General features: G+C 43.4%; 1 protein-coding gene and 1 non-coding gene across 2 annotated transcripts in view; both read left to right on the plus strand.

Moving 5' to 3' along the window:
* The window catches only part of LOC116748598 (dehydrogenase/reductase SDR family member 2, mitochondrial-like), a 160,572-nt gene that overhangs the window by 112,599 nt on the left and 20,633 nt on the right, over positions 1-27,340 (plus strand).
* Positions 3,164-3,350, plus strand: LOC116750123. The gene has a single exon (XR_004348852.1). It is a non-coding gene; the product is annotated as a U2 spliceosomal RNA (small nuclear RNA).

A 27,340-nucleotide genomic window follows, 5' to 3' on the forward strand; every position in this document is an offset into this window, starting at 1 on the left:
GTTGCTGCGCGCGGGCTTTCTCTAGTTGCGGCCAGTGGGGGCTACTCTTCGTTGCACTGTGCGCAGGCTTCTCATTTCAGTGGCTTCTCTTGTTGCAGAGCACGGGCTCTAGGTGCGCGGGCTTCAGTAGTTGTGGCACACAGGCTCAGTAGTTGTGGCTCACAGGCTCTAGAATGCAGGCTCAGTAGCTGTGGTGCACTGGCTTAGTTGCTCTGCGACATCTGGGATCTTCCTGGACCAGGGATTGAACCCATGTCCCCTGCATTGGCAGGCAGATTCTTAACCACTGCACCACCATGGAAGTCCAAACACTCTACATTTTAAAATTTCTGCCTGACAGGGTCATAAACATTCTAACTTCTAGCCTTCCTGGTTGAATACAGTGAGTTAGTGTTGAGGTGATCGGAGCAGAAGCCCATTCTGACCTAAATCAAGTCAGTGACACATTTTCCAGCCACTTGTCCATCACATTTTTACAGGAAGAGCCTGATGTTCTATGCATTCAACTATTTTGATGCGGTAGTGAGGAGATCGTGACGCTAAAAAGGACGTCACCTTTACCTTCACCCCGTTCCCGATCCCACATGAGGCTTTGGGAGTTGAGCTGTGGTCCTGTGATGTCTACTGTGTATACTACTTGCAAATTTAAAATAAAGCCCTTTGAGGAGGGGATTGGATGGCAGGTTTGGAAATTTAGGGTTAGGGGAAAGTAGACGCTGTTTAAATTAAAGAAAATTGAGGTAAAGCACCTCCTTCCTCTTCCCAAAGTTTGGAGTGGGGTGGGTATTAATAGCAAAGGATCATCTCTTTCCAAAGAAATCTCTTCACAGATCTCTTCGGAAATGAAGTATGTTCCTCTCCATACTCTGATTCCTTTTTTGTGTCCTAAAACTGGGTGAGAGGTTTAAAAGTCATAGAACAAGTTTTTAAACATTTTCTTTGAATATTTGTATATGATCACCTGGCTTTGGAATTTCTCATCTAGAGTATTTTGGTGCCTTGAACAAAATGTCAATTTTAACAGCCTGTTACATATACAAAATAAAAATAGAATTACAAGGAGATAAAGACAAATCTAAAAACATAGGAGAAGATCCTAACATATATTTTGGAAACTAACATCAAGTAGACAACATCAATCAATACACAGAAAATATTTAGAAATAAACCTAAATAAAAAGCACAAAAAATCTTTACAGGAAAAAATTTAAACTTGATTGAAAGATATAGAACAAAATGTGAATAGAAACAGATGCTTAGGTTTCTGGATGAGAAACCTTAACATTATAAAGATGTCAGTTATCTCTCAAATTAATCTATAAATTCAATGCAATCTCAATTGAAATCCTGGCAGGATTTTTAGGCAACTTGATTGTTCTAAAATGCCAGTGGAAAGTAAAGGAGCACTAATAGTTTAGACAGTTTTGAAAGAGAAGAACACAGGTATGTGTGTGTGAGGGAGGTCTCTTGCCCCGTTAGACAAGACATATTGAAGACTCTAGAGTTTAAAACAGTGTAGGGGAGTGGGAAGGAGGAGGGATAAATTAGAAGTTTGGGTTTAACAGATGCACACTACTATATATGAAATAACCAACAAGGACCTACTGTATAGCACAGGGATCTGTATTCAATACCTTGTGATAACCTGTAATGAAAAAGAACAAGAAAAAGAACAGATATATATATGTAACTGAATCACTTTACTGTACACCTGAAACATTATAAATCAACTGTACTTCAATGTAAAAAATAAAATAGGACTTCCCTGGGGGCGCAGTGGTTAAGAATCCGCCTGCCAATGCAGGGGACACAGGTTCGAGCCCTGGTCCGGGGAGATCCCACATGCCGCGGAGCAACTAAGCCCGTGCGCCACAACTGCTGAGCCTGTGCTCTAGAGCCTGCAAGCCACAACTACTGAGCCCATGTCCCGCAACTACTGAAGCCCATGCGCCTAGAGCCCGTGCTCTGCAATAAGAGAAGCCATCGCAATGAGAAACCTGGACACTGCAAAGTGTAGCCCCCGCTCACCACAACTAGAGAAAACCTGCTCGCAGCAACGAAGACCCAACACAGCCAAAAATAAATAACAATAAAAATTTTAAAAAGAAATAAAATAGTGTAGTATCATTACAGGAGAAGAAAAATAAATCAGTGGGATAGAAAAGAGAACCCAGACACAGATCCATGCACATGTGGGTGAATACTAGAGAAGGCATTAAAACTCACCAAGGAAAAGACAAACTATTCAGAAAAAAAGGCTTGGAAAACTGGCTCATCTTTTGGAATAAAATAAAATTAGATCACAATCTTATAAGTGGAAAAAACAAATTTTAGGTCAATTAAAACAAATAAAACTTTTAAACTAGTAGAAAAATATATAGAAGTATATCTCTGTGATTTGGCAATGGGTGGACTTCCTAAAGCAGACACAAAAAGCACAAACCATAAGGGAAAAGATTAATACATTTGATTATATTAAAATTGAAAACTTCTGTTTGGCAAAAGACACTATAAACACATTTAAAAGACAAGTGGCAGACTATGACAGCACACTTGCAACATATGTAGCAGATGAAGGAGTAGTGTCCAAATAGACAAATAACTCCTACAAATGTAAGGAAAAGACAATATGGAAATGTTGCCAAATGAGGAGCAGACAATTCACAGGAGAGGACACTCAAACAGTAAAAAAAATTATAAAAGGTCCTCAAACTCCTAGTAACTATGGAAAATAAAATTAATAATTTATATATCATCTTTCACTAATCAAAATGACCAAAATTTGAAAGATTGCTGTTACAAATGCTGGCAGATATAGCAGTTATGGGCTACACATTTATACAATATTTTTGGAAAACAATTAAAAATTTAAACATTCCTACTCTTCAGTCAGCAGGAGCCATCATGAATTCTATTTACTTCCTTGTCCAAATCAGGACATCCTTGAAGGCCTGTGGCTCTCCTCTCAGTTAATTTCTAAATATGACACACGCCAGGCCTTCCTCACCTGTCCCCACACTGGCCCAGGGCCTGGAAAGCATAAGACTGTCTCTGACCTTCTGTTGCCCCACATGCAAAACACCTTTTGTCTGTGTGATTCCATGGCCTGATAGCACAGGTGATTTCTTCCTGATGCCTGCTGCTCTGAAGTATGGCCTGGGCAACTGCTTCTCGGCCTTTTGGCTAAGATCAGGTGTAATATCTATTCTTATCAGAAGTACGGCCTGGGTTCTCTTTATTCTCGGACCCTAAACGTTATGGAGAATTTGTCAGGTTGTTAGTTATCCCCACTCTAGACTAGGCAGGGACAGGAGATTTACACCATTCCCACTCTGCATCTCTGCCCCAAATTCTTCTCTTAAACCAGCTCATAGAAATGTTCTAGTCTGTTCTATTGGCTTACTTTTTTTTTTTTTAAAGTCTCTTTTGGTCTGAGACTTGGACTATACTTCTCGAACTTAGAGGCTAAAAGTGTGAAATTTCTCAACCTTCTACTTCCTTACTAGGTGTGGTGGTATTAAAATATGTTCAAAATTTCATTGGTACACCTCCCTTCAAGTGATGGAAGCCAAATTCCTATCCCTTTGAGTGTGGGCTGAACCTAGTAACTTGCTCCTAATGAGTAGAATACCGTGGAAGGGACAGTGTATAACTTGGGAGAGTAGGTTGTAAAAGGTACTGCCACCTCCTGCTCCCTCTCCTTTGGACCATTCACTCTGGGGTAGGCCAGCTGCCATACTGTGATGTCACTCAGGCAGCCTATGTGAAGCCCATGTAGTGAGGATGCCTGCCAACAGCCATGTGAGCAAGCCATCTTGGAAGCAGATGCTCCAATCCCTTTCGGCCCCATCTGACATCTTGATTGCAACAACACAAGAGCCTGTGAGCCAGAACTACCCAGATAAACTGACCCACAGAAACTGTGAGCTAATAAATATTTGTTGTTTTAAGTCTGTAAATTTTGGGGTAATCTGTTACACAGCAATAGATAATTAATACACTGAGGGAATTGGCAACATCTTGTCTCATGGACAAATGGGATAATCAAAGAGAGAAGAAAAGAACATACACGTTAATATTTTTTATGGGCTGAACTGTCACTCCACCCCCCACCATTCATATGTTGAAGCCCTAACCCCCAGTACCTCCAAATGTGACTGTATTTGGAGATAGGGTCTTTAAGTAGGTAATTAAGATTAAATGATGGGGCTTCCCTGGTGGTGCAGTGGTTGACAGTCTGCCTGCCGATGCAGGGGACACGGGTTCGTGACCCGGTCCAGGAAGATCCCACGTGCCGCGGAGCGGCTGGGCCCGTGAGCCATGGCCGCTGAGCCTGCGCATCCGGAGCCTGTGCTCCGCAATGGGAGAGGCCACAACAGTGGGAGCCCCGCGTACCGCAAAAAAAACCAAAAAAACAAAAAACTGTACAAGAGGTATAATGAAATCCCAATAGATAAATTAAAATGGAATATTTAAAAGATATTCAAGTAACTCAAAGGAAGGCAAATGTAAGAAAACCAGTTTCTTCTACACACAGAACACTCTGACGTAAAATGTGCAGTTTTTCAACACTGAGTAGTTTTCCAGCTGTCTATGGATGCCAACTGGGTCTCCTACAATTTAATTCAATTCTGACACTAACTACCCCAAGTAAGTGCAGACCCACAGGCTAAAAGCTTCATCCCAGAAACTGCCTCCCACTTCAGATGCCCATGGCAAGTTTGGGCTTCCCATACTTCTGACCAACCAGCTATAAATCAGGGGTTCCTACAACCCCCTCTTCAGTTTCAATAACTTTCTATAACAGCTCAGAAGACTCAGGGAAACTCTTTACTTACTATGACCAGTTTATCATAAAAGATACAACTCAGGAACAGCCAAATGGAAGAGATGCACAGGGCAAGGCGTGTGGGAAGGAGTGTGACGCTTCTGTGCCCTCTTGGGACACGCTATCCTTTCAGTACCTCCATGCATTCACTGACCCAGAAGCTCTCTGAACCCCTTAGTTTAGAGTTTTTATAGAAATTACATGATGTACGCATGACTGATTGAATCATTGGACATTGGCGATTAAGTCAATCTCCAACCCCTCTCCTTTCCTTGGAGGTCGGGTGTGGGGCTAAAAGTTCCAACCCTTTAATCAGGTGGCTGTTCCTCTGGCAACCACCCCCAGCCTCCCAGAGTCATCTCATTAGCATATAAACAGACTTATCACAATGGAGGTTCCAAGAGTTTTAGGGACTCCGTGCCAGGAACTGGGGAAGATGACCGACTATATATTTCTTATTATACCACAACATTACAGCAATAAAGGGGAAACAGGAGTGGAACACAGAGGGAACAAGCAAAAACAAATTTATAAAATGGTATATCGAAACCCAAACATGCCAATAATTACATTTAAAAGAATAAGCTGTTTCTATACGCACTAATGTAGAAAAGTCTCTAGGACATATTGTTATGTAAAAAAAAGTTACAGAACAAAGCATTCATTATAAACCAGCTAAGTTTTTTATATATTCCTGTATGTCCATGCACATTTGTATTTCCAGCCCAACATAAATGCATTAGAAAGATCTGGAAGTATATTCAAATTGAAAATAGTTCTTGAAAATTCGCTGGGATTAGAGAGGAGAAACAGTGTCAAGAGGAACTTTTTTTCTATATAATTTTAATGACAAGAATGTATTTATGTATTACTTTGTCATTAAAAATAAATGAATGGAATTAATTTTAAAAGAACATATTGTTTCACAGTGTGCTGGTGATACCATATGGGAATTAGACATTTTTAGGTCCCCTGACTCAGGAATGTAGCCAACTGCTTTTAGCAGAATTTGTCAAATGAAGTTATTAGTCTTTCAATCTATTTCCTATCTGTGCCATTTATCTTTTACTCCCATTTTTCTTCCCCTTCCCAAATTTAAACCCTCAAGTCTGGAGCCCTGTAACCCTAAGGGTTATGGATCCAATCTCCCTTTATCTTCACCGACTCCAACATCATATTACTCTTTTAGAATTTAACACTTTCAAAATTTTAGATATTCCCAGGAATGGCTTTCATAAAAATATATTCAGCAGTTTTTCCACTATTATTTTTAAAGTAGTTTTAAGAGCAATGTTTTTCAAATTGTAGGTCTCAATTAGTAATGGGTCATAAAACTTATATAGTGGGTCTCAATTCATATTTATTTTTTAAGAAATGAAATAGAAAATATCAGAGTACACTGAAATTATAGCGTGGGTGAGATTTGTGAAATTTTCGTGTGTGTGCACGTGTGTAGTGGGTTGTGATGGAAAATGTTCTTTGTTTTCTGTAGGTTGAGGTAAGGGAAGGTGGAGGAGGAAGAGAAACACTGCTGTTGTGAAAACATTTAAAAGAAACTTGATGCAATGTGCCTTCTTTCCTTCTTCTACTTACACATGTAAGTAACGTGTAAATACTTACCCCTTAAACAAATGCTTGTTTAGTGACTAGCCAACAGATTCTTAGCTATATAGGCCTAGAAATGTGAGGTAACTGGAAGTTTTACAAATAATGCCATTCATCCATCCATTCATTCATTCATTCAATATTTATTTAGCATCTATTACGTGCTAAACCTCAGTGAAAGAATCTTTGGAAATTTCAGGGGAAAAAAACTAACCTCTTGAATGGAATAATGAACAAAAATAAATAAGACATTTGCACAGGGATTTAAGCCAGTTTTGTAATACGAATGTAATACCATGAACAGATATCCCCTCAGAGGATAGGGAACAACTAAGCATGCATACCAAGACTCGCTGTCTCTGGTGGGGCAGGTGGGAGGCTGGAAAGGGTTTCAAGAGCAGAGTAGGCCACCATGGTGGTACCACAGTTCCACCTCAGCATAGGATCCCCCTGGGTAGGGATGCGAATTTTCTGGGGCCAAAAAATATTCTCCTCACCAGGACAGGCTTAACTCCTGCTTACACAACTGACTCAAAGTATGTTACTTAAGGGGCTGGAAACAGTGATGATTGTGACTAATATTTTTTTTAAGTACTGAGAATTTTTTTATTATGAAAATTTTAATGATCATGATACAGCACTGGTTGCAGTGACTCTAATTTCAGTAAATCTGAAAGCATGGTTCCCCCCACATATTGATCTCTCCACCTAATGGACATCCTAACATAAAATTTTGTCTTCTGATAATTCACAATAGAGACAGTAAATATTTCCTTGAAAGTCTCTGCTCGCCTGCCCTTAGACTTGAGTGTGTAGTTTGCAGTTGTGGGTTCAATGGTGTGTGCTCAATCATACATGTAGAGTTACTGACGCTGGTGATGGACTTACATTTATTCCTGCTCCTTGAATCTGGGGCGACAGCAATTATTTCCTGAAAACTTAGAAAGTCATCAGCCTTTTCAGTAAGAGCAAACAGGATTATGATCTATTCTCGATTCGTTTTAAGGCTTTAGTACTTAAACTGATGTTTCTTGGCAAGCATGATCTCAGGTGGCCTTGAGCTGCAGCGGCCTGAGGCAGGATTTAGGTTCCCCAGCCAGAGACTGCGGTCGGGCAGCAGCAGTGAGAGCGCTGAATCCTAGTCACTAGACCACCAGGGATCAGTGGCCAGCGACAAGGCCCTGGCCCGTCAGCTGTGTAGAAATGAATTTCCACATAGAGATGGAAAGTAGTGAGGTAGGTAAAGTGTTTATTAGGAGGAAAAAGAGTACATACGGTACATGTGGATAGACACACGGGGGCTCAGAGAGAAAGTCACGCCCTCGTGGTAGTTTGAATCAGTTTTATGGGGCATTTCTTCCAGGTTTCCTTTGACCAATCATCTTGCTTTGCCTGGTTCTTTTATCTCATATGGATTTTTATTTTTTCTAGTTTCTTTAAATTTTTATTTATTTATTTATGTATTTATTTTTGGCTGTGTTGGGTCTTCGTTGCTGCACGCAGGCTTTCTCTAGTTGCGGTGAGCGGGGGCTACTCTTCCTTTCGGTACGCGGGCTTCTCATTGCAGTGGCTTCTCTTGTTGCGGAGCACGAGTTCTAGGCGCGCGGGCTTCAGTAGTTGTGGCACGTGGGCTCAGTAGTTGTGGCTTGCAGGCTCTATAGCGCAGGCTCAGTAGTTGTGGCGCACGGGCTTAGTTGCTCTGCGCCATGTGGGATCTTCCCGCAGCAGAGGACCAGGGCTCGAACCTGTGTCCCCTGCACTGGCAGGCAGATTCTTAACCACTGCGCCACCAGGAAGTCCCGCTTTGCCTGGTTCTAAGTCCATATTTCGGATATTACAGGGTCCTCCTCCGTGTGCATGCACATCTCTTAGCCAAGAGGGATTCTAGTGAAGAGACCTATGGGTTAGTTGACATCACTTACTATGGGGTGGTGCCCCCTCCCTTTTTGACCTCCAAGGAGCCTTTCTACGCATGTGTAGTCGGGAAGGTCTCCTTAGCTTTGAGGATGAGGAATATGTGGTCTTTTATCTCTTAGCTGGGCAAGGCCCAGCCTCCTCTCTCGATTGTCCTGTTATTGATATTCTGGAGTTTCTGTCCACAGGGAATGAACCCCTGCTGCTTACCCTGCGGCCCATCTATCTCCTGCCTCAGGTATATGCATTTTCTTTATTAGATAATAGGTGGACATGTTTCTTCTGTCTACTATTGACGTAATTTCTGTGACTGTAATTTTTGGAAAGGAAAAAGGAGTGAAGGAAGTGAGAGGGGGAGGGAAAGAGGGAGGGAAATTCACATGGGAGGTGCCACTGGTAGGGACATGCATGGTCCATGCCATGCCACTGTTGCTCTTCCATGATGGCTGAAGGTGAGCCATTGGGAAGTTGGCAAAATATGCCAATGTGTAGCTGAGTTGAAAGGCATAGAAGAGGGACAGCCTCGGAGTGAGTGTAAGTAGTAGATACTGTGGTATCTGACCAAGAGAGCCTCAACATTCCCCTCGGCTTGATTGGACTTTAGGCAGGCTTTTTCCTGACTCCAAGCCCTTACCTCCCTTTTCTTAGAGTGTTTCCTTTTCAAAACCTGTCACTGTGAATTCTTTCTGCCCCTTTGAGTTGTAAATCTTTTTTAAAAGCGTCTTGCCAGTTTTACAACCCAGGAATGTCTTTCTCAAGGACCAGGGAGCCATCCCTTTGAAATATAAACATCAAGGGAGACAGCACCCCTATCTCCCAGTTTCTGTGGGAGGATAGGAGCCTAATTTAGGTGGGCACCTTGCTCCAAATTGTAAAACTACCTCCTGTCATGAAGGTGCGATAAAGTTTAGTTTTCCTTTGGGTAAGGCCAGTTAACAAACACAGATGGCCTGGAACATCCCCAGCCCAGCTCTTAAAAACTCTCCTGCCCTTTGTCTCCCTAGAGGTGAGCTCAGCCTGAGCTCAGGACCCCAGCCCCTGTTGCAATAACCTTGAACAAAGTCTTCTTTGCCTGTTTAATTTTGTAGGGAATTTTTTCTTTGGCACAGCTATGGGCTAGGCTGGGGGGAAAAATACTTGAACTGAGAGTTGGGAAGCTGGATCGAGGTCCCCCCTTTGCTCCTAAATTATAGGAATTGTGGGCAAAGTACTTCACCCCCCTGAGCGCAGGATCTTTAAAATTTAGAGGTTAAAAAGATGAACTCTAAGATTTCTTCCAGCGTCAAGGTTTTTTGATGGCGGATGTGCTTGACTGACAGTAGGGAAAATTATAAATTCTCCAAGAAACATATAGCGATTTAAATGCAGGTGGGTTGTTGTGTCACATAGAAAACATTAAGGACTAACAGGATTATACACTGCTCTTACCTGGTCCTTAGAAGATGAAGGGGCTCTTTAGGAAGCATGAACGTGACCCCTTGTGGAAAACCCTTGTTCTAGAGAAGTGACTAACCCCCAAGATGCTACCCATCTTGACTCCCCAGAGACACTTGTTTCCAGGTGGGCACGTTGGAGGCCACTTTTAAGTAAATATTCTTTCTTTACAGACTTTTTAGTTATCATAAACACTGCTCTGTCCTATCACGGGTCAGACACCAAGACAGCTGGTGGGGATTTGGAACCAGAAGGATCAGAGTAGGGATAGGAACCCAGATAACCAGTTAAGTGTTGGTGATTATTACTCCATACTACTTAACTCACTACGCACTTTTATTGTATAAACCTATCACCTTCCACTCATTCTCCCCAAACAGGAATGTCGTTCATTCATCCATCGGCCAACCAGCCCATCTTAAGTGAAGGTGCTCAATCTCACAGAGTTCCAGCAAATGAAAGGCCTCGAGATAAGAGGCAATAAGAACTGACCGTATTTGTCCTGCTCCATCAGGAGTGAGTGCTGTAGTACAACACATACAGCAAGGACCTCTGGTCACAGTGCCGAAGGAATTATCCAGAATCTTCCTGGTCTATTACACTAATAAATCTAATACTAATATACGTATACTAATACTCATATACTTACACGTGAATAATTAATAGGAGTGAAAGTTGCCTCCAACCACCACTGTGACCCCCATCACGAGGCAGGTGCTACAGCAATGTTCTATCAGTCAGGGCTCTCTTGCTAAAGGAGAAGCACTTCTGTATTTCAAGGAGAAAGGAGTTAGTTAGAAGCTTACACAATGATTTGAAGGGTTGGAGAAACAGTATGGAAACTAGCTGGTTCATGAAATCAAGCAGGGGGTGGATCCTAGGGAAACTGCTGACAACGATCCCAGCTGTGTCTGTAACACCAAAGCAGGTGATTCTCAGGAGGGGGCCGGAAGCTGCAGCAAATCATATGTCTATCATATGTCCAAGCATTTGTTCACAACTGCCAACAGACACACTGACTCTTCTGCCTTCCACATGTCCTGTGAGCAACTTTAATTGGCAGGCTGTAACCCAATACAGGAAGGTGATACTGGGAAATGGAGCTCCAGACTTCCCTGCAATGCAGAGAATGGAGAAAGCGGTGTGGATGATATTGAATTGACAAAGATAATCTGGTACAAGCAAATTAAGCCAAACACCTATATCGAGGGTAGAAAGCACACAAGATGCCATCAAAGCCCATGATTCCTCGAATATTAGTACAGAACCTCAGGGACACTCTGGGCAGAATCCCTAGAGCAAATTAAGCGCAGACAGACGTGGTGGCTTAATAATTCACCCAGCTTCTCTTTCCTTCTCAAATGTCAAACTGCCTGGAAGTCTCAGATATGGATCTGACACACACATAACCCCCATGCAACACAGGCTATCTTTCCTCAACCTGGCAGTGCCCTCAAGCATAACAAGACTCTTCAAAGCCCAAGTCCAAGAGAGCAAGGTCCAGAAAGAGAAAGGAGTTTCCTCCTCTCCTAGGTCCTCCCTGGGGCATCCCTTTGTAGGGTTCAGAGCCTCCCTGATAATTAACATGAACACCCACGGCCATGTGCTTTCAGTGACACCAGAAGGGTATGGTGTGAGCCTACGGCCCCTCAGAACAGGGCAAAAAGATGGGCATTGTGCAAAAAAATGACCATTCACTATATAAGACATAGCATACACAGTAGCAGGGGGCTCATTTTGTTACACTCTCAGATGTCTAACTGGGGAGATGATGGTATCATAAGTACAGGAGGGAAAGGAGATTTAGAGGAGGAAGATGAGGAAAGGGACCCTCTGACACTGGGTGGGAATGTAAATTGGTGCAGCCACTATGGAAAACAGTATGGAGGTTCCTGAAAAAACTACAAATAGAGCTACCATATGATCCAGCAATCTCACTCCTGGGTACATACCAGACAAAACTATAATTCAAAAAGATACATGCACCCCTATGTTCATAGCAGCACTATTTATGATAGCCAAGACATGGAAACAGCTTAAATGTCCATCGACAGATGAATGGATAAAGAACATATATATATATAGATAGATATAGATAGATAGATAGATACATATATATATACATATATAGACGTGTATGTAAAAAGATGATATATATATGTGTATACACACACAGTGGAATATTACTCAACCATCAAAAAGAATGAAATAATGCCATTTGCAGCAACATGGATGGACCTAGAGATTATCATACTAAGTGAAGTAAGTCAGAAAGTGAAAGACACATACCATATGATATCACTTACATGTGGAATCTAAAATACGATACAAATCAACATATCTACAAAACAAAAACAGACTCACAGATATAGAGAACAGACTTGTGGTTGCCAAGAAGGAGAGGTGGTAGGGGAGGGAAGGAAGGGGAGTTTGGGATTAGCAGATGCAAACTATTATATATAGAATGGATAAACAACAAGGTCCTACAGCATAGCACAGGGAAGTATATTTAATATCCTGTGAAAAACCATAATGGAAAAGAATACGAAAAAGAATATATATGTATAACAGTGACTATGCTGTACAGAAGAAATTAACACTACATTGTAAATCAACTATACTTCAATAAAATTAAAAAAAAATAAATAGAGGAGGAAGGTGAATTCAGTCAGACACGCTGAGTTTAAGCTGTCTGCAGGAGAGCCCGGTAGAGGAAGCCAAAATGCCCTGGAGCCAGGATTCTCTGTATTTCTCCTGTTGAGAATACACAACAAAATCACCTCTGGGCAAGCTCCCCAGCCCTTCCAGATTCACTGTTGTTAAAAGGCCTCCAGGCCTTTCATGCCCTAAGGGAAGCCTTGCAGATCTGTCTCCTCTCCACCACATTCTTCCCTCCGTTCTTCTGCCATATCAACTGTGACTGTTTACAAATGCACGGTGCATGTTCTAGGCCTAGCATACTGAGTGTGATAACTTGGTCATCAAAGAGGAGTCACTAGATAAATATTTGTTGAATTGAATTGAACTGATGCGAAAGGCTAAACTTGTTTAAATTATTTTACCTGAAGCTGTTTCCAAATCAGATCTGAGGAGAAGACAGTCAGGGTCAGACTGAGTCAGAAGGAAGAAAAGACCATTTATGCCTGGGGTCCTGGCCCCATACCCTTAAAATTCCTTTTGGTACTGCCATAACCAAATCCATGAGCTAACAAATGCTAATCCCTTGGCTAACTGCAGTGATGCAGAAAGAAGAATCCACGTGACATGAGGGTGCTGTGGTCAACTAGAGTTGGCATTCTGGTTTAGAAGAAAGAAACTCACTCCTTCCCCTCCCCTGCCTTGCACACTGGTCTGGTTGTGCTTTCCCCACGTCAGAGACAAAACGTGGTTAGTTATCTTGGTCCCCTACTTCCCTTTGAATTTGGCTAAAAGGTTATACCTGTGATGCTGGCCTGGATCTTCTCCCATGAATATACCCAACAGAGAAGACCCTTGCTGGCCCTTGTCTCCATTGAAGGAAGGCAAAACTCCGAGGTCTGAGCTAGGCTGACCCAGGCTGGGCTGAGCTTTCACTGGAGCTGGCCTGGCTTTTGGGGTGCAGACGCACTGACCATCTGATACCCACCTCTTCTGGGGAGCTGAAACTCACAGGACAGAACCTGAAGGCTGCAACTGTACTTCATCATTATGTTAAAGGTCCAACCCCACTCCAACACCAGTTAGAGAGCTATGTCTCTGTGGGGTCCTTAGAAATCAGAACTCAAGGCAAAGCTTGTAAGCTAACACTTTACTGAGGGTCCAGGCTGCAAAAGTGAAGGACAGAGGGCAGTGAATGGGGGAAGGAGGGCAAACATATACAAAGGGGCATGTTACAGAGCTGTCCACAGCCTCAGCAGAAACACTCCAGCTGCTCGGTCATGCCCGATGTCTGGGAGAGGCTGAGCAGAATCACAGTGCCTCACAACAGTCTGGCTGGGACAGAAAGGACAGCAACTTTACCTGTCAGCTCCTTCCCATTTCCTGTCACTCACACCCTTAGCGTGTGAACTCTCCTATACTTCCTGCTCTGTTACCAGCTCCTGGGGAAACCAGAGCCTCCAGGTCTAATAAAGTCAGGCTGCTTTTCTAGAATCCTTGTGGTCATAGAATACGGGAGAAAGAGCAACATAGTCTTACTTCCCTTTGACGTCACCATATTTTTTTTAAACTGGTCATCATCCAAAGGAGAGAGTCTGTGCAGTTGGGGAGTTTAGTTGTGATGACTTGAGTCTTGGCCAATATCTAAACTCGCTGAGGTATTTCTCAAGTACTTGAAATCAGTTTTAAGAAACAGGAGAAAAATATTTAAGAATTGATTAGTTTTTTAAAAAATAAATTTATTTTATTTACTTACTATTTTTGGCTGCGTTGGGTCTTTGTTGCTTTTTAATACAGCTAGATTTTTTTTTTTTTTTTTTTTTTTCGGTACGCGGGTCTCTCACTGCTGTGGCCTCTCCCGTTGCGGAGCACAGGCTCCGGATGCGTAGGCTCAGCGGCCATGGCTCACGGGCCCAGCCGCTCCGCGGCACGTGGGATCTTCCCGGACCGGGGCACGGACCCGTGTCCCCCGCATCGGCAGGCGGACTCTCAACCACTGAACCACTGCACCACCAGGGAAGTCCCAGCTAGATATTTTTAAATAGTATGCATTCGATTTTTTCAGTGCACAGAAACAGTCTAAAGAAGATAACCACAAAGGACAGTGAATTGGATACATTCTCTGGGCTCCCCTTTTATTCTTTCCATTGCTGCAGCTATAAGCTTCATGCGGGTGTAAACTGACACCACCTTCCTCAGCGCTCTGTGTTTCTCTTGCTCTCTTCCCAGTGTGTCTCTAATGCTGGGGCATGGGACTCATGGTTGGTCTGAAACTGCAAAGGAATTAACAAGCCCTGGGACAACCTTTGACCAATGCAGGAAGGTGCTGGTGAACAACTGATCCCCCTACCAAACTCTTTTTTTTTAATTTTTAAAAAAAATTTTATTTATTTATTTTTGGCTGCGTTGGGCCTTCGTTGCCGCGCGCGGGCTTTCTGTAGTTGCAGCGAGTGGGGGGCTACTCTTCGTTGTGGTGCGGAGGCTTCTCATTGCGGGGGTTTCTCTTGTTGCGGAGCACGGGCTCTAGGCGCGTGGGCTTCAGTAGTTGTGGCTCCCAGGCTCTAGAGCACAGGCTAAGTAGTTGTGGCGCATGGGCTTAGTTGCTCCGCGGCATGTGGGATCTTTCCGGACCAGGGATAGAACCTGTATCCCCTGCATTGGCAAGCGGATTCTTAACCACTGCGCCACCAGGGAAGCACCCCCTCCCAACCTTCTGAGTGGAGAATCCAAGGTGCATTCTATATGGCTTCTCAGAGGATCCCAGCCCCAGCCTCCTACAGTGGTGACCAACTGGAAAACACACTTTTGCGTTGGCTTTCCCTTCTTCTCTGTTTTACTTTCCCCACTTCCTCCCTCCTTCTCCTGAGATTATTCCCCAAAAATTGCCTATATGCAAGCCTTGTGTTGGGCTTTGCTTTTAATTTTTGGGGGGGATTGGGGAGGGGGAGGGTAGAAGCGCTGGTAACAGAAATGGTAGAAAGCAGACCCTAGAGTAGGATCCTGGATCTGAATCACTCTTTGCTCAAATGGAAGTGAGGGCTCCACTGCCGGACAGCATGGAATGGGTATGACCCCTGGTGTGCCATAGCGGTCACAAGATTCCTAAGATGGGGATGAGTGCAGGGTAAAGGTCAAGTGTTGGGTTCCGAGGTCGCTAAGGCACTTGAACAAAATGAGGGCAGTTATGATTATAAGGACTGAGAGTTTGTCAGCTTTTATTAATTGCTTTAGAAGCCTTGTAGAAAGAAAACGACAAGCCCAGGTTAGCCAAATAACAACACAGGTCACTCTGTGAGATCCAGAAGGACTCTGTAGCTTGTTTAAAGGGACCTCACCTCCGTCAGCCAGAGGGAAGAATGTGCTGAAAATAAGTATTTGATTATATGAGTGATGGAACAGCAATGACGATTGAATGCATGGCTTCAAAGGTCTCTTTACTCAAAGCCCTATGAGGAGTTCTCAGGAGAGCTCCGAGAGCAGGAATAGGGGCATTTGGGTGTATGAGCCTGATAATATCGCGGAGGCTTACTCTAGAGGAGTCATGAGAAGACACGTTATATTAGATAAGAATTCTTGGGAGCTCCCTGGCAGTCCAGGGGTTAGGACTCCGCGCTTTCACGGCCCTAATACACCAGCACTTCTTTTCTCTCCCTCCCTTTTCCCTCCTTGCACACAGACCCCCAAATGGGCAGTGTGTCAGCCAGATGTGTTTTGTAGACCCAAAGTATTGTTTTAAAATTTGAATTAATTGTCAACATTTTAGAAATCACGTCAATCCACATAAAACTCTAAATTTCCACCCATTTTATTATTTACATGAACTCCATAAAATGTTAGAGTTTGAAATCTCTGCCCTGGAGTCCCCCTGGGGGCCATGCTTGTTCCACCCAAGAGGCAAAGGCTGCCTTGGTTTTTTTTTCCCCTTACAGTCAGTATCCTAGACTGCGGGGATGGGACTAGACAAGGATATTAGTTATGACCTTTCACTTCATTTTGCGGATGAAGAAATTGACGAGTAGGAGATCATAGAACATAGTCAAGATTATACATTGGTTCATAGCAAAACCAGGAGAGAGTTTAAACCTTTGCTTTCTGAGTACATAGCATTTTCCTTAGTGCACCCATCGCATTTTGGAGGTCAGAGTAGGTGAGGAAACCTTTCTCATTTCTCCCTTTAGCAGTTATATTGACTTGACATCTGCTGTGCCCTAACCCAAAACTACCTCTCCTGCCAAACTTGGGTGTAACCTACCAGTGTATAGCCCACTGTTGGGTAATCAACCGATTATTTTTTAACCTAACCCAGGGATCACACTTCCCTTAGGATAGTCTCCCTGACTCCCCATCCTGCTTACTCATAGAAAACCCCACCTTTTACCAAGATTCCCTGATGTTTCTGACTATCCCCAAGGAATGCTTAAAGATCCCACAAATCCATCTGAATTGTCTCTGCCTCCCCTGCCCCCTTGCCTGGGTCGGGACTGCTGCTCATTTCCAGCACAGGACAGTCTTTCCATCTCATCACTAGCTTCTCCACGCAGATCATTTTCCCCTCAAACCACTTTCTTTCAAGTCTGGACACAGATACATTCCTATATTTCTCAAGCATAACATTTCACGAAACTGCTTTAGCCTTATATAATAACAGGACCAATTCATGCTGCAGAAAAGAAAATGTATAACCGGTAAACTAGTTGCATCTGCTCCTAGATTGTCTATGTTATGACCATGCACAGGAGATTAACCAGTGCTCTCCTTTGCCCCCCCGACCCCAACCTGCAGCAAATTTGCAGGGGCCAGAGACGGGCCAAAGATGGGCTATTTCTGTACCTGGGAACACATTTCCAGTGAAACAAAGAAAATCTAAGTTTAAGGCTAGCTTTCCACCACGTATAATGATTTACAGAGATGCCAAGTCTACCCACGATGAAAACAGACAGTTGCACTGTCTCTCCACCCTATAGTATTTTGGTTTGGCTTGGCATAACCAAAGGGCCTTTGCAATATTTTCAGTGTCAAAAAAGCAAGGCCCCTGCTCCGCAAAGATGAATTTGAACCTTCACCTTTGACGAAACAAAACTTGCTGGCCTTTGAAAATATTCTTCATACTTCTAGCCACTGAGTTAGAAAAAAAAAAAGTAGAGGTTTAACCTCAACTAGAAAAACCAAGAAAAAAATGTTTTATAGTTTCTGGAGAGGTGAGGGTTGTATTTTTAATATTTCAAGATTGACATGGTTTGTGGGGAGTGAGTGAAGCTAACTATGGAGAAAGAGAGGGGTATTTGTTTAAGAAAACAAAGGGGTATCTCTCCGAGATTGAAAGGAAAGAGGCCCACTCAGGGAAAAGCAGGCCACCGAATTTTAAAGCTCATCAAACACTCTGCCTACTCTGTACTTAATAATTTAGCAAAGTACAGCCCTGAGAAGTAGGTGATTTAGCTCAAAGGAGACATCTAATTAGTGGCGGGACAAGTGAATAAATCAGGCCTCCTGACTCACTAGGCATTTTTCTTTCCACCACATCAGGCTGCCTTCAGCAGACAACAGGTAGGCAAGGCAGTAACAAGGAGGCCCCTTAAGCAGGGATTTCAACTGCCACCCTAGAAAGACAGTGGAATCACTCTCCCCTTTTAACTGTGAACCCTTTGTGGAGTGATAGGGACAGAGTAAAGGGACAAAGTAGGGGATTAAATAGTTAATCCCACTAGGGGATTGTAAGTAGAGAGAAAAGTATGGGAGACCCCTGTAAATTAACGATCACTCAAGAAAGCAGGCTTGTAGGGACTTCCCTGGTGGTCCAGCTGTTAAGACTCCACGCTCCCAATGAAGGGGGCCTGGGTTCCATCCTTGGTCAGGGAACTAGATCCAGCATGCTGCAATGAAGACCTGGCGCAGCCAAATAAATAAATATTAAAAAAGAAACAGGAAAGCAGGCTTGCTTAACCACGAAACCATGCAACAGAAGCATGAGACATGCCCAAAACAATAAAACGATGGTGGCATGAGAGCCACATCCTGCCCAGTGATGTCAGTAAGTTAATGATTCCCAGGACATGCTCCTCTGCATGCACTAAAAACAAAAATATAGGGGAAAAGGTGACTTTATTCTGAAACCTGAGATGATTTACCATATCTTAGCATATATTACCACCCTTCTGAATAGCACCATGACAGCCCCAGTTTGACCATGTAGGGACAAGAAAACTCCCCCACCCGACGTGGAGGAGGAGATGACAATAGAAGTTTGACATCTACTCAAGAATGAGGAGGAAGGTGGCCTTCTTCCCCTCCCCACTTTTCCTTTGATTATGAAAATGTAACCCATTAAGTCCTCGGTGCGCACGCCCTTGCCTGCCCGCTTGTATCTCTCACAAGCGTCCTATACTAATAAACTCTTTCCTCACCTGTCACCCTGCCTCTTGCGGAATTCCTTCTGTGCTGAAACAGAAGAACCTATGCTCTACTAAGTCCCAAAATGCATTCTGCGGTTTCAGCAGCACCTTAGGGAGGGTGTTAATGATGGGGAGGGAGAGATGGAGCTGGGAGACAGGACACCTGGCACTTCTGTGTGTTGACTGAATGCCAGCAAAGTTGTTGCCCATCGATTCTGGGAAATCACTTCTATTTAACTTAACTGTGGTAAATGTTTTATCATAGGACAAGATTCTGACACTTTACAAAGTGCTTTTTTAAGAGAAGGAAGATGTGGAGGGAAGAGGGCAGAGTGGGGATTTGCTAACAATGGGCACAGAGTTTCAGTGGGGGAAGATGAAAAAGTTGGATGGTGGTGATGCTTACACAATGACATGAATGTACTTAACGCCAAAGAAGTGTACACTTAAAAATGGTTACAAGGGCTTCCCTGGTGGCGCAGTGGTTGAAAGTCCGCCTGCCGATGCAGGGGACACGGGTTCGTGCCCCGGTCCGGGAAGATCCCATGTGCCGCGGAGCGGCTGAGCCCGTGAGCCATGGCCCCTGAGCCTGCGCGTCCGGAGCCTGTGCTCCGCAACGGGAGAGGCCACAACAGTGAGAAGTCCGTGTACCGACAAAAAAAAAAAAAAAAAAGCTAAGGAGGAGGTAACCCTAGAGAGGTGATACAGAGCAGGAACAGAGAATGAGATGCTAGAAACCCTGAAGGTTGACAATATTGTCTTCATCTTTTCTTTTCTTTTTTTAAAAAATGGTTGAAAGTATTATATTTCTTCATCTTGCTTTATTTTCTTTTATAAATTTATTTATTATTTGGCTGCGTTGGGTCTTTGTTGCTGCGCGGGCTTTCTCTAGTTGCGGAGAGCGGGGGCTACTCTTCGTTGCGGGCTTCTCATTGTGGTGGCTTCTCTTGCTGCGGAGCACGGGCTCTAGGTGCACAGGCTTCAGTAGTTATGGCACGCGGACTCAGTAGTTGTGGCTCTCGGGCTTTGGAGTGCAGGCTTGGTAGTTGGTGGCACCCGGGCTTAGTTGCTCCGCGGCATGTGGGATCTTCCCGGACCAGGGATCGAACCCGGGTACCCTGCATTGGCAGGCAGATTCTTAACTATTGCACCACCAGGGAAGTCCCTTCACATCTTTTCCGAATCTCTATTTTCCGAATTTGTTCTTGGACTCTCAGAAGGTTGCTGGAGGTATCTGCAGCCTATAAAACTGTATACACAGAGAGGAATCTGGGAAGATGGCCAGGGATCTATATCCCCACCTAGACAACAACTGCACCAGCAGAATCTGCCAGGGGAAGGCTTGGATAGTAAATTGCAGTTAATTTCAGTTCCTAGCACAGTAGCAATTACCCATCCCCCACTCTTAGCCACCTGGTAGATTGACAGCTGTGCATTTGTTCCTGGAGGAGCTTGCATACAGCTTCCAGGAGCCAGTGTGAGCAAAAAGGACCTTATCCTCCAAATATCAGGGATCAGTGCTCTGACTGCTGATTGCTACTTCTGATCACAGAAGTGCAGACAAAGAGGCAAACAGTCATTGTTATTGCACCTCCCCCCTTTATTGCAAGCCTCTCCTCTGCTGGTTGAAGAGACCTCTGGGGGAATTTAAAAGGCTGACACTAGGGAGTTCCCTGGTGGCCTAGTGGTTAGGATTCTGGGCTTTCACTGCTGTAGCTTGGGTTCAATCCCTGGTCAGGGAACTGAGATCCTGCAAGCAGCAAAGTGCAGCCAAAAAAAAAAAAGAACATATCATTAAAAATAATAATAATTGGGCTTCCCTGGTGGCGCAGTGGTTGAGAGTCCGCCTGCCAATGCAGGGGACACGGGTTCGTGCCCCGGTCCGGGAAGATCCCACATGCCGCGGAGCGGCTGGGCCCGTGAGCCATGGCCACTGAGCCTGCGTGTCCGGAGCCTGTGCTCCGCAACGGGAGAGGCCACAACAGTGAGAGGTCCGTGTGCCGACCAAAAAAAAAGATTAAAAAACAGGAACCCCAAAAGATAGATAGGCAAAGGAAATGAAAAGACAGTTTGTAGAAGGGGAAATCAAAAAGGCTGGCAAACATGTGAAGAGAAGCTCAAACTCATTAGCTATCAGAGTAACACAAAGTTTTAAAATAATAAGATATTACTTTATTAAGCTGGTGAAAATAATAAAGCTGAGAATACCAAGTGTTGGCAGGGATGTGGGGATAGCAGGACCTCTTATGCTGTTGGTGGGTGTGTGGACTGGTGCAGCCACCCTGGAGAGCAATCAGACAGTTCTTAGTTATACATCATTGTATTTCGTGACCAGCAAGCCCCACTTCTGGATATATTTCTCCAAAAAATTCCCACTCAAATTCACATGAAGACATCTCCAAGAAGGTTTATTCCACTGTTTGTGGTGGTGAGGATCTGGAGGTTATCCAGAGTCTATCCAAGAAATAAACTGGAAAATAAGGAGTACCGTGTAGCAGTCAGAAGCAACAATTACACGTACCAGAGCAATATGCATCATGCCGAGAGAAAACAGGAAGAAAATAATGAGATCTAGAGTGTATAGCACTTATATAAATTAATACACTATACCCAACAGACAATACACATCTTAAAAGAACGCATATACATTTAACTGGATGGTTTTCTGTAAGGGGAAAGAGGCAAATGAAACTGGGGATTGGGGTTATGGGTCCTGCCCCAACCAATGAGTTCCATGAACCAAAGACTGTACTGAATTCAACCCTCTAAGTCCAAAGTTCCCTCAAAAAAAAAAAGGAAAACCTCAAAGAGAACAGGAAGGTTTGCAATGAAAAATAAAATCTTTCTTCCTCCATAGTTTTCCTCTCCATGGAATCTGCTGCTAATGTGTATGTGTGTGTGTTGCACATTTTTTTAGAAAAATGCTGAATGCATTTACTAGGACATGTTTGTATGGACGGGTAATTTTTATTTCTATCACATTGTTCTCTACCTTGTTCTCTTTGCTTCAGAATATACTTTGGGCACCTTTCCCTTTAAGCACTTACAGGGACTTCCCTGGTGGCGCAGTGGTTAAGAATCTGTCTGCCCATTCAGGAGACGCAGGTTCCATCCCTGGTCCGGGAAGATCCCACGTGCCGCGGAGCAACTAAGTCCATGCGAGCCACAGGTACTGTGCCCGCATGCTGCAACTACTGAAGCCTGCGTGCCTAGAGCCCGTGCTCCACAACAAGAGAAGTCACCACAATGAGAAGCCCACGCACTGCGTGGAAGAGTGGCCCCCGCTTGCGGCAACTAGAGAAAGCCCGCGTGTAGCCAAAAATCCCAAAGCAGCCAAAAAACAAAAAAAAAACCCAACAACATAAGCACTTACAGATCTATCTCCTTTATTAAGAGCTGTATTATACTGATATACTCCAACTTAAATGTCCTACCAATAGATATTAGTTTGCTTTTTTTAAAGTTGTTTGCTATTAAACAAATTTGCTTTTTAAATTGTTATTAAACAATGTCTTGCAAACATTCTTGCACATAAATTTAGGGGAAATTTTAGCAAGCATATTCACGATGTAAACCCCAAGTACTGAAATTTCTCAATCAGTACAGTCAAAATATACACACACTTAAATATTTGATTGATAGGCTAAATTGCTTTCCCAAAGGTTGCAACAAAATAAAATCCCATCAAGGACTTCCCTGGCGGTCCAGTGGTCAAGACATTGCCTTCCAATGCAGGAGATGCCAGTTCGATCCCCGGTTGGGGAGCTACGATCCCACATGCCTTGTGGCCAAAAAACCAAAACATAAAACAGAAGCAATATTGTAACAAATTCAATAAAGACTTTTAAAATGGTCCACAACAAAAGAATCTTTAAAAAAAATAAAATCCCATCAGAAACATCTGAAAGTACCTATTTCCCCATACTTTTGCCAGCTCTGGGTTATGAAGCTTTTCTTTTTTACCAATCTAAAAGTTGAAAGATTGTATCTTGTTGATGTTTTGATCTCCATGATTTTAAAATATGAGTGAGATGAGTATGTTTCCATAATTTTATAGACCATTTATACTCTTCCTGTGAACTGTCCGTTCTTATAACTTGCGTATTTTCTTTTGAGTTGTTTTACTTTCTCTCATTCATTTGCATGAGCGTTATTTTGCAAAATAAGGCAATTAGCCATTTTATCATATGTTCTGCAATTACGTTTTCACAGTCTGTCTTTGTCTTTTGCCAAACAGAAGTTTAAAATTTTTATACAGATTTATCAGTCTGTTCCCTTATGCCTTCTGGGGAACAGATATTTTAAATTTTATTTTGTCACTTGGAAGTTTCTGAGAGGATTGATTAAAGTGTCTGAGGTGAAGAGGGAGGAGGGGAGCAGCGGAGGCAGTTGCAACTTCAAAAGGCAGAACAAAGAATTTAAACAAAGAGGTGGCAGGGGTGTTAGTGGGAGCAGAAATAACAGCCCAACTGGGGCCCATTCCAGGGAAGCAACATCCCAGCAGAGCCTCCTGGATCCTTGCACTTAATGGGAGAGCTCTTAGCTACACCGGTAAGCAGCCCAGACTGGTCATGAGACCTGAGAAACATGCCTAGTTCTTCCCGGACACAGCAGGGAAGGGACCTCCCCAGGTAACTGAAATTCATAATTATCTGGGTCTTTGGAGACATTTCAAAATAGGGTGTCATTGTTTATTAAGCTGGCAAAATTGGGCATACTTATAATGTAAACCTCTCAGTCTGAGTTTCTCAATCAAGTTTCCAAGAGAGATTAAGATTGAAAAATAGGACTTCCCTGGTGGTGCAGTGGTTGAGAATCCACCTGCCAATGCAGGGGACACGGGTTCGAGCCCTGGTCTGGGAAGATCCCACATGCCATGGAGCAACTAAGACCATGTGCCACAGCTACTGAGCCTGTGCTCTAGAACCCACGGGCCACAACTACTGAGCCCACGTGCCACAACTACTGAAGCCCGTGCGCCTAGAGCCTGTGCTCCACAACAAGAGAAGACACTGCAGTGAGAAGCCGGCGCACCACAATGAAGAGTAGCCCCCGCTCGCCGCAAGTAGAGGAAGCCTGCACGCAGCAACAGAGACCCAACACAGCCAAAAATAAATAAATAAAATACATTTTTTAAAAAGATTGACAAATAATAATAAACAAGTTTTGAACTTTGCAAATTGGGTGATGCTGAAATTTGCCAGTGATGGCCAATGACAGAGCAGCTCCGTTAGCAATTTAATTAGAATACTTTCGAAGCTCCCTGTGGCAGTGAGGGTAGAACTGTGGTCATTTGGTTGAGCCCATCCTCAGTTTTTGATTCGAGATAGGGAAGGACACTGATAACTGGTAAGCACTGTGTATTGCATGGAAGGGAGGGGGTAGCTGATGATGTCACCACCTCCCTCTGGATTTACCACTCCAACTTTCCCTGACACAACTCTGACCACCTGGCGGAAGTGAAGGAGCTCTACAGGGTTGACAAAAAATCAGAAGGAAATTTTCATACCACACAGATGCCCCCCAAGAGATTTGCTATTGTAAATGTTACAAACTTGGATTACGCAGGCTAGAAGTGAATTGTACTGCGGATTTTTTGTTTCTTGCAATTCTCTCATTAAGTTATTAGGCCCTTCTGTCTTATATTTTACTAGCATTTGTATTTCACAAACAAGTCCAATGGGGCAATTTTTGAAGATAAGGTGTGAGACAGAAGAGGAGAATTCTAGGCCACGTCCCATGGACAATTCTGATAAGATTAGTGATGAAGAATTATAATCTTCTGAGTCATTCCACTGCTCCATTGTAAAAAGTGGTCTATAAAAAAATCCTCTTTACAATGAAAACTACCCCTCAATTGATTTTTTTTTTTTTTTTTTTTTTTTTGGCTGCACCGGGTCTTTGTTGCAGCACTCGGGCTTCTCTGGTTGCAGCACACAGGCTCTAGAGGACATGGGCTCAGTGGTTGAAGTGTGCGGGCTTAGTTGCTGTATGGGGGATTTTAGTTCCCCGATCAGGAATCAAACCTTGGCCCCCTGCATTGGGAGCGCAGAGTCTTAACTGCTGGATCACCAGGGAAGTCCCCCTCAATGGATTTTTACACATGCTGGTAATCCAAGTTGTCCTAGTGCATGTACTTCATTTGAGGCAGACAACTTACAAATGCAGCAATGGCTCCAGCAAAATGGAAAAGCCACTTAACGATAAATCACAACCATTTGACCCAGAAAAGTGCTGAATATTTCTAATGGCTACTGGAATCTCAAAGCAAACAGAGAAAAACTTTTGTTTACAAAAAAAGGTCAGTGGAAAAGCTCAGGAAGCAAGTGATGGAGTAGCAAACTTACTGCCTAAAAAGGAAAAATTACAGAGGTAATGAAAATCTCCTAATTCCAGGATGTAAAATTATAGTGAGTAAAATACTTGGACAGATACAAGACACTGAAAAATTTCCATAGCAGGATATGTTGATGTATCTATGACTTGTCACATGATGTTAAAAAGCTTTTTATCTAATAAACTGAAAACAACCTCTTCTATATCCAGGTTGGTAAGTCGACAGATTTCACTAATGAATGTCACGCTGCAACATTTATTAACGTGTAAATAATGGTAAAATTCAAGAAAAAATTTCTACTGCAAAGTGTTACCTGAAACAAGCAAAGGCCAAGATATATTTCATGTTTTGTTTAGTATCTAGAAACGAAAGGTTATCTTGAAGGATATTGGCATTTGTACTGATGGTGCCCTATAAACGGTTGGTTCTGTGAAAGGCTTTGCCCCTTGTGTAAAATAAGACAGTCCTGACATCATCACCACACACTGCTTTCTTCACGGGGAGGTGATGGTGTCAAAAAGTCTAGGAGATTAAATGAAAAACAGTTCTGGATGGTGGTACAAAAATGGTTAACTTTATTAACAAAGACCAGGTCCCTCAAGTTTGTTTTTAAAGCTGGGGGGAAACCTGGACAAAGAAAGGGTAAAAATCTCTGCTACATAGTGAAACTTCCGGGGTCAGCAGAGGAAGACTTCTAACAGGGTATCTGAGCTCAAAGGTGAATTTCTGGGGTATGTGCCAGAAAGTCGTGGGCCAGATTCTGCTGAGTGCTTTAAAGATAAGAATGGCTCCAAAAACACGCCTACTTAGCAGATTCTTTTTTATCACATGAGCCAGTTGAACAAGCCAATGAAAGCGCTTGGGAAAAATGCTTTGGCTTCAATTAACGAGATTTAAAAGGAAATAGAATCTTTGGAAAAATCATGCTGTAAAAGGAGATCTTAAAGTGTTTCTGCTGCTGCTTGGACTTGAGAGTGAGGACGAGAGTAGGCAAGTATGAACGTTAGCTTACTGGGATCACTGCATGGGGTAGAAAAAAAGAAAGCTGATGTGTAGAAAAGAGAAAAAAGTTGAGGTGATATGGGGGAAAATCGTATGATCACACCAGCATCCTCCGCACCGTGGGAAACATTGTACAGTCATACCATCATGGCTCCCCAGATCCTCCAGAAGAGTGGAGGAATCTATCTAGTGGGGACCCTCCTAACCCACCCCATGTTTAGTCTGAGCACACACTCATGATGGAGACAAACCAGCCTCTCAAGCCTTTATCTCCCTCTCATTTTAGGCAACCAATGTTCAATTGTCTGTTCCAATTCTCTATCAAACCGTTACTCTGGGACTTCCCTGGTGGTGCAGTGGTTAAGAATCCACCTGCCAATGCGGGGGACACGGGTTCGAGCCCTGGTCCCGGAAGATCCCACATGCCGCAGAGCAACTAAGCCCGTGCGCCACAACTACCGAGCCTGCACTCTAGAGCCCGCGAGCCACAACTACTGAAGCCTGCACACCTAGAGCCCGTGCTCCGCAACAAGAGAAGCCACCGCAGTGAGAAGCCCGCGCACCGCAATGAAGAGTAGCCTCCGCTCGCTGCAACTAGAGAAAAGCCCGCAAGCAGCAACGAAGACCCAACGCAGCCAAAAATTAATTAATTAATTAATAATTAAAAAAAAAATCACTCTGAGGATGAGTGCGTGCCTTGATCTGAAGAAATGTTATTCGGTGGTCCAAATTGGTACAGTATCTTGTCAATTGAGATAAATATCATGATCACCATAAAACTAATCCACCATGGTTTTCATACAAAGTATATCAGCCCCTTCATAGGGAGAGTTCCACTAGGCATTTATAGGAAGAGAATAATCCCCCTTCCTCAGAGTAAACAAGTGTTAGAGCAGCTTTTATACAGTCCACCAGGCTTAGGAACAACCTCCGGTGTGTCTGGATCATGCATAGGTATCTGTATTTGTTTAGTAGTGAGCTGTGGGTCCTACATCAACCACAATGTGCTCTTCCATGCCGCAATATTCAAAAGCAAGGAAACTGCCCCTAAATCAGTCACTCTCACAACCATTTTATAAACGTTTTTGAGGGAGCTGATGACATTGATTCACAAAATGAGATAACTCCTTCACGCTATTGCCCTCTGGTTTCAGTAGTTTCTTCGTTTTGCCCTCTTCCAACCTGGACAAA

This window comes from Phocoena sinus, chromosome 2 (genome assembly GCF_008692025.1).
Source record: "Phocoena sinus isolate mPhoSin1 chromosome 2, mPhoSin1.pri, whole genome shotgun sequence".
In the NCBI taxonomy this organism is placed as follows: domain Eukaryota; kingdom Metazoa; phylum Chordata; class Mammalia; order Artiodactyla; family Phocoenidae; genus Phocoena; species Phocoena sinus.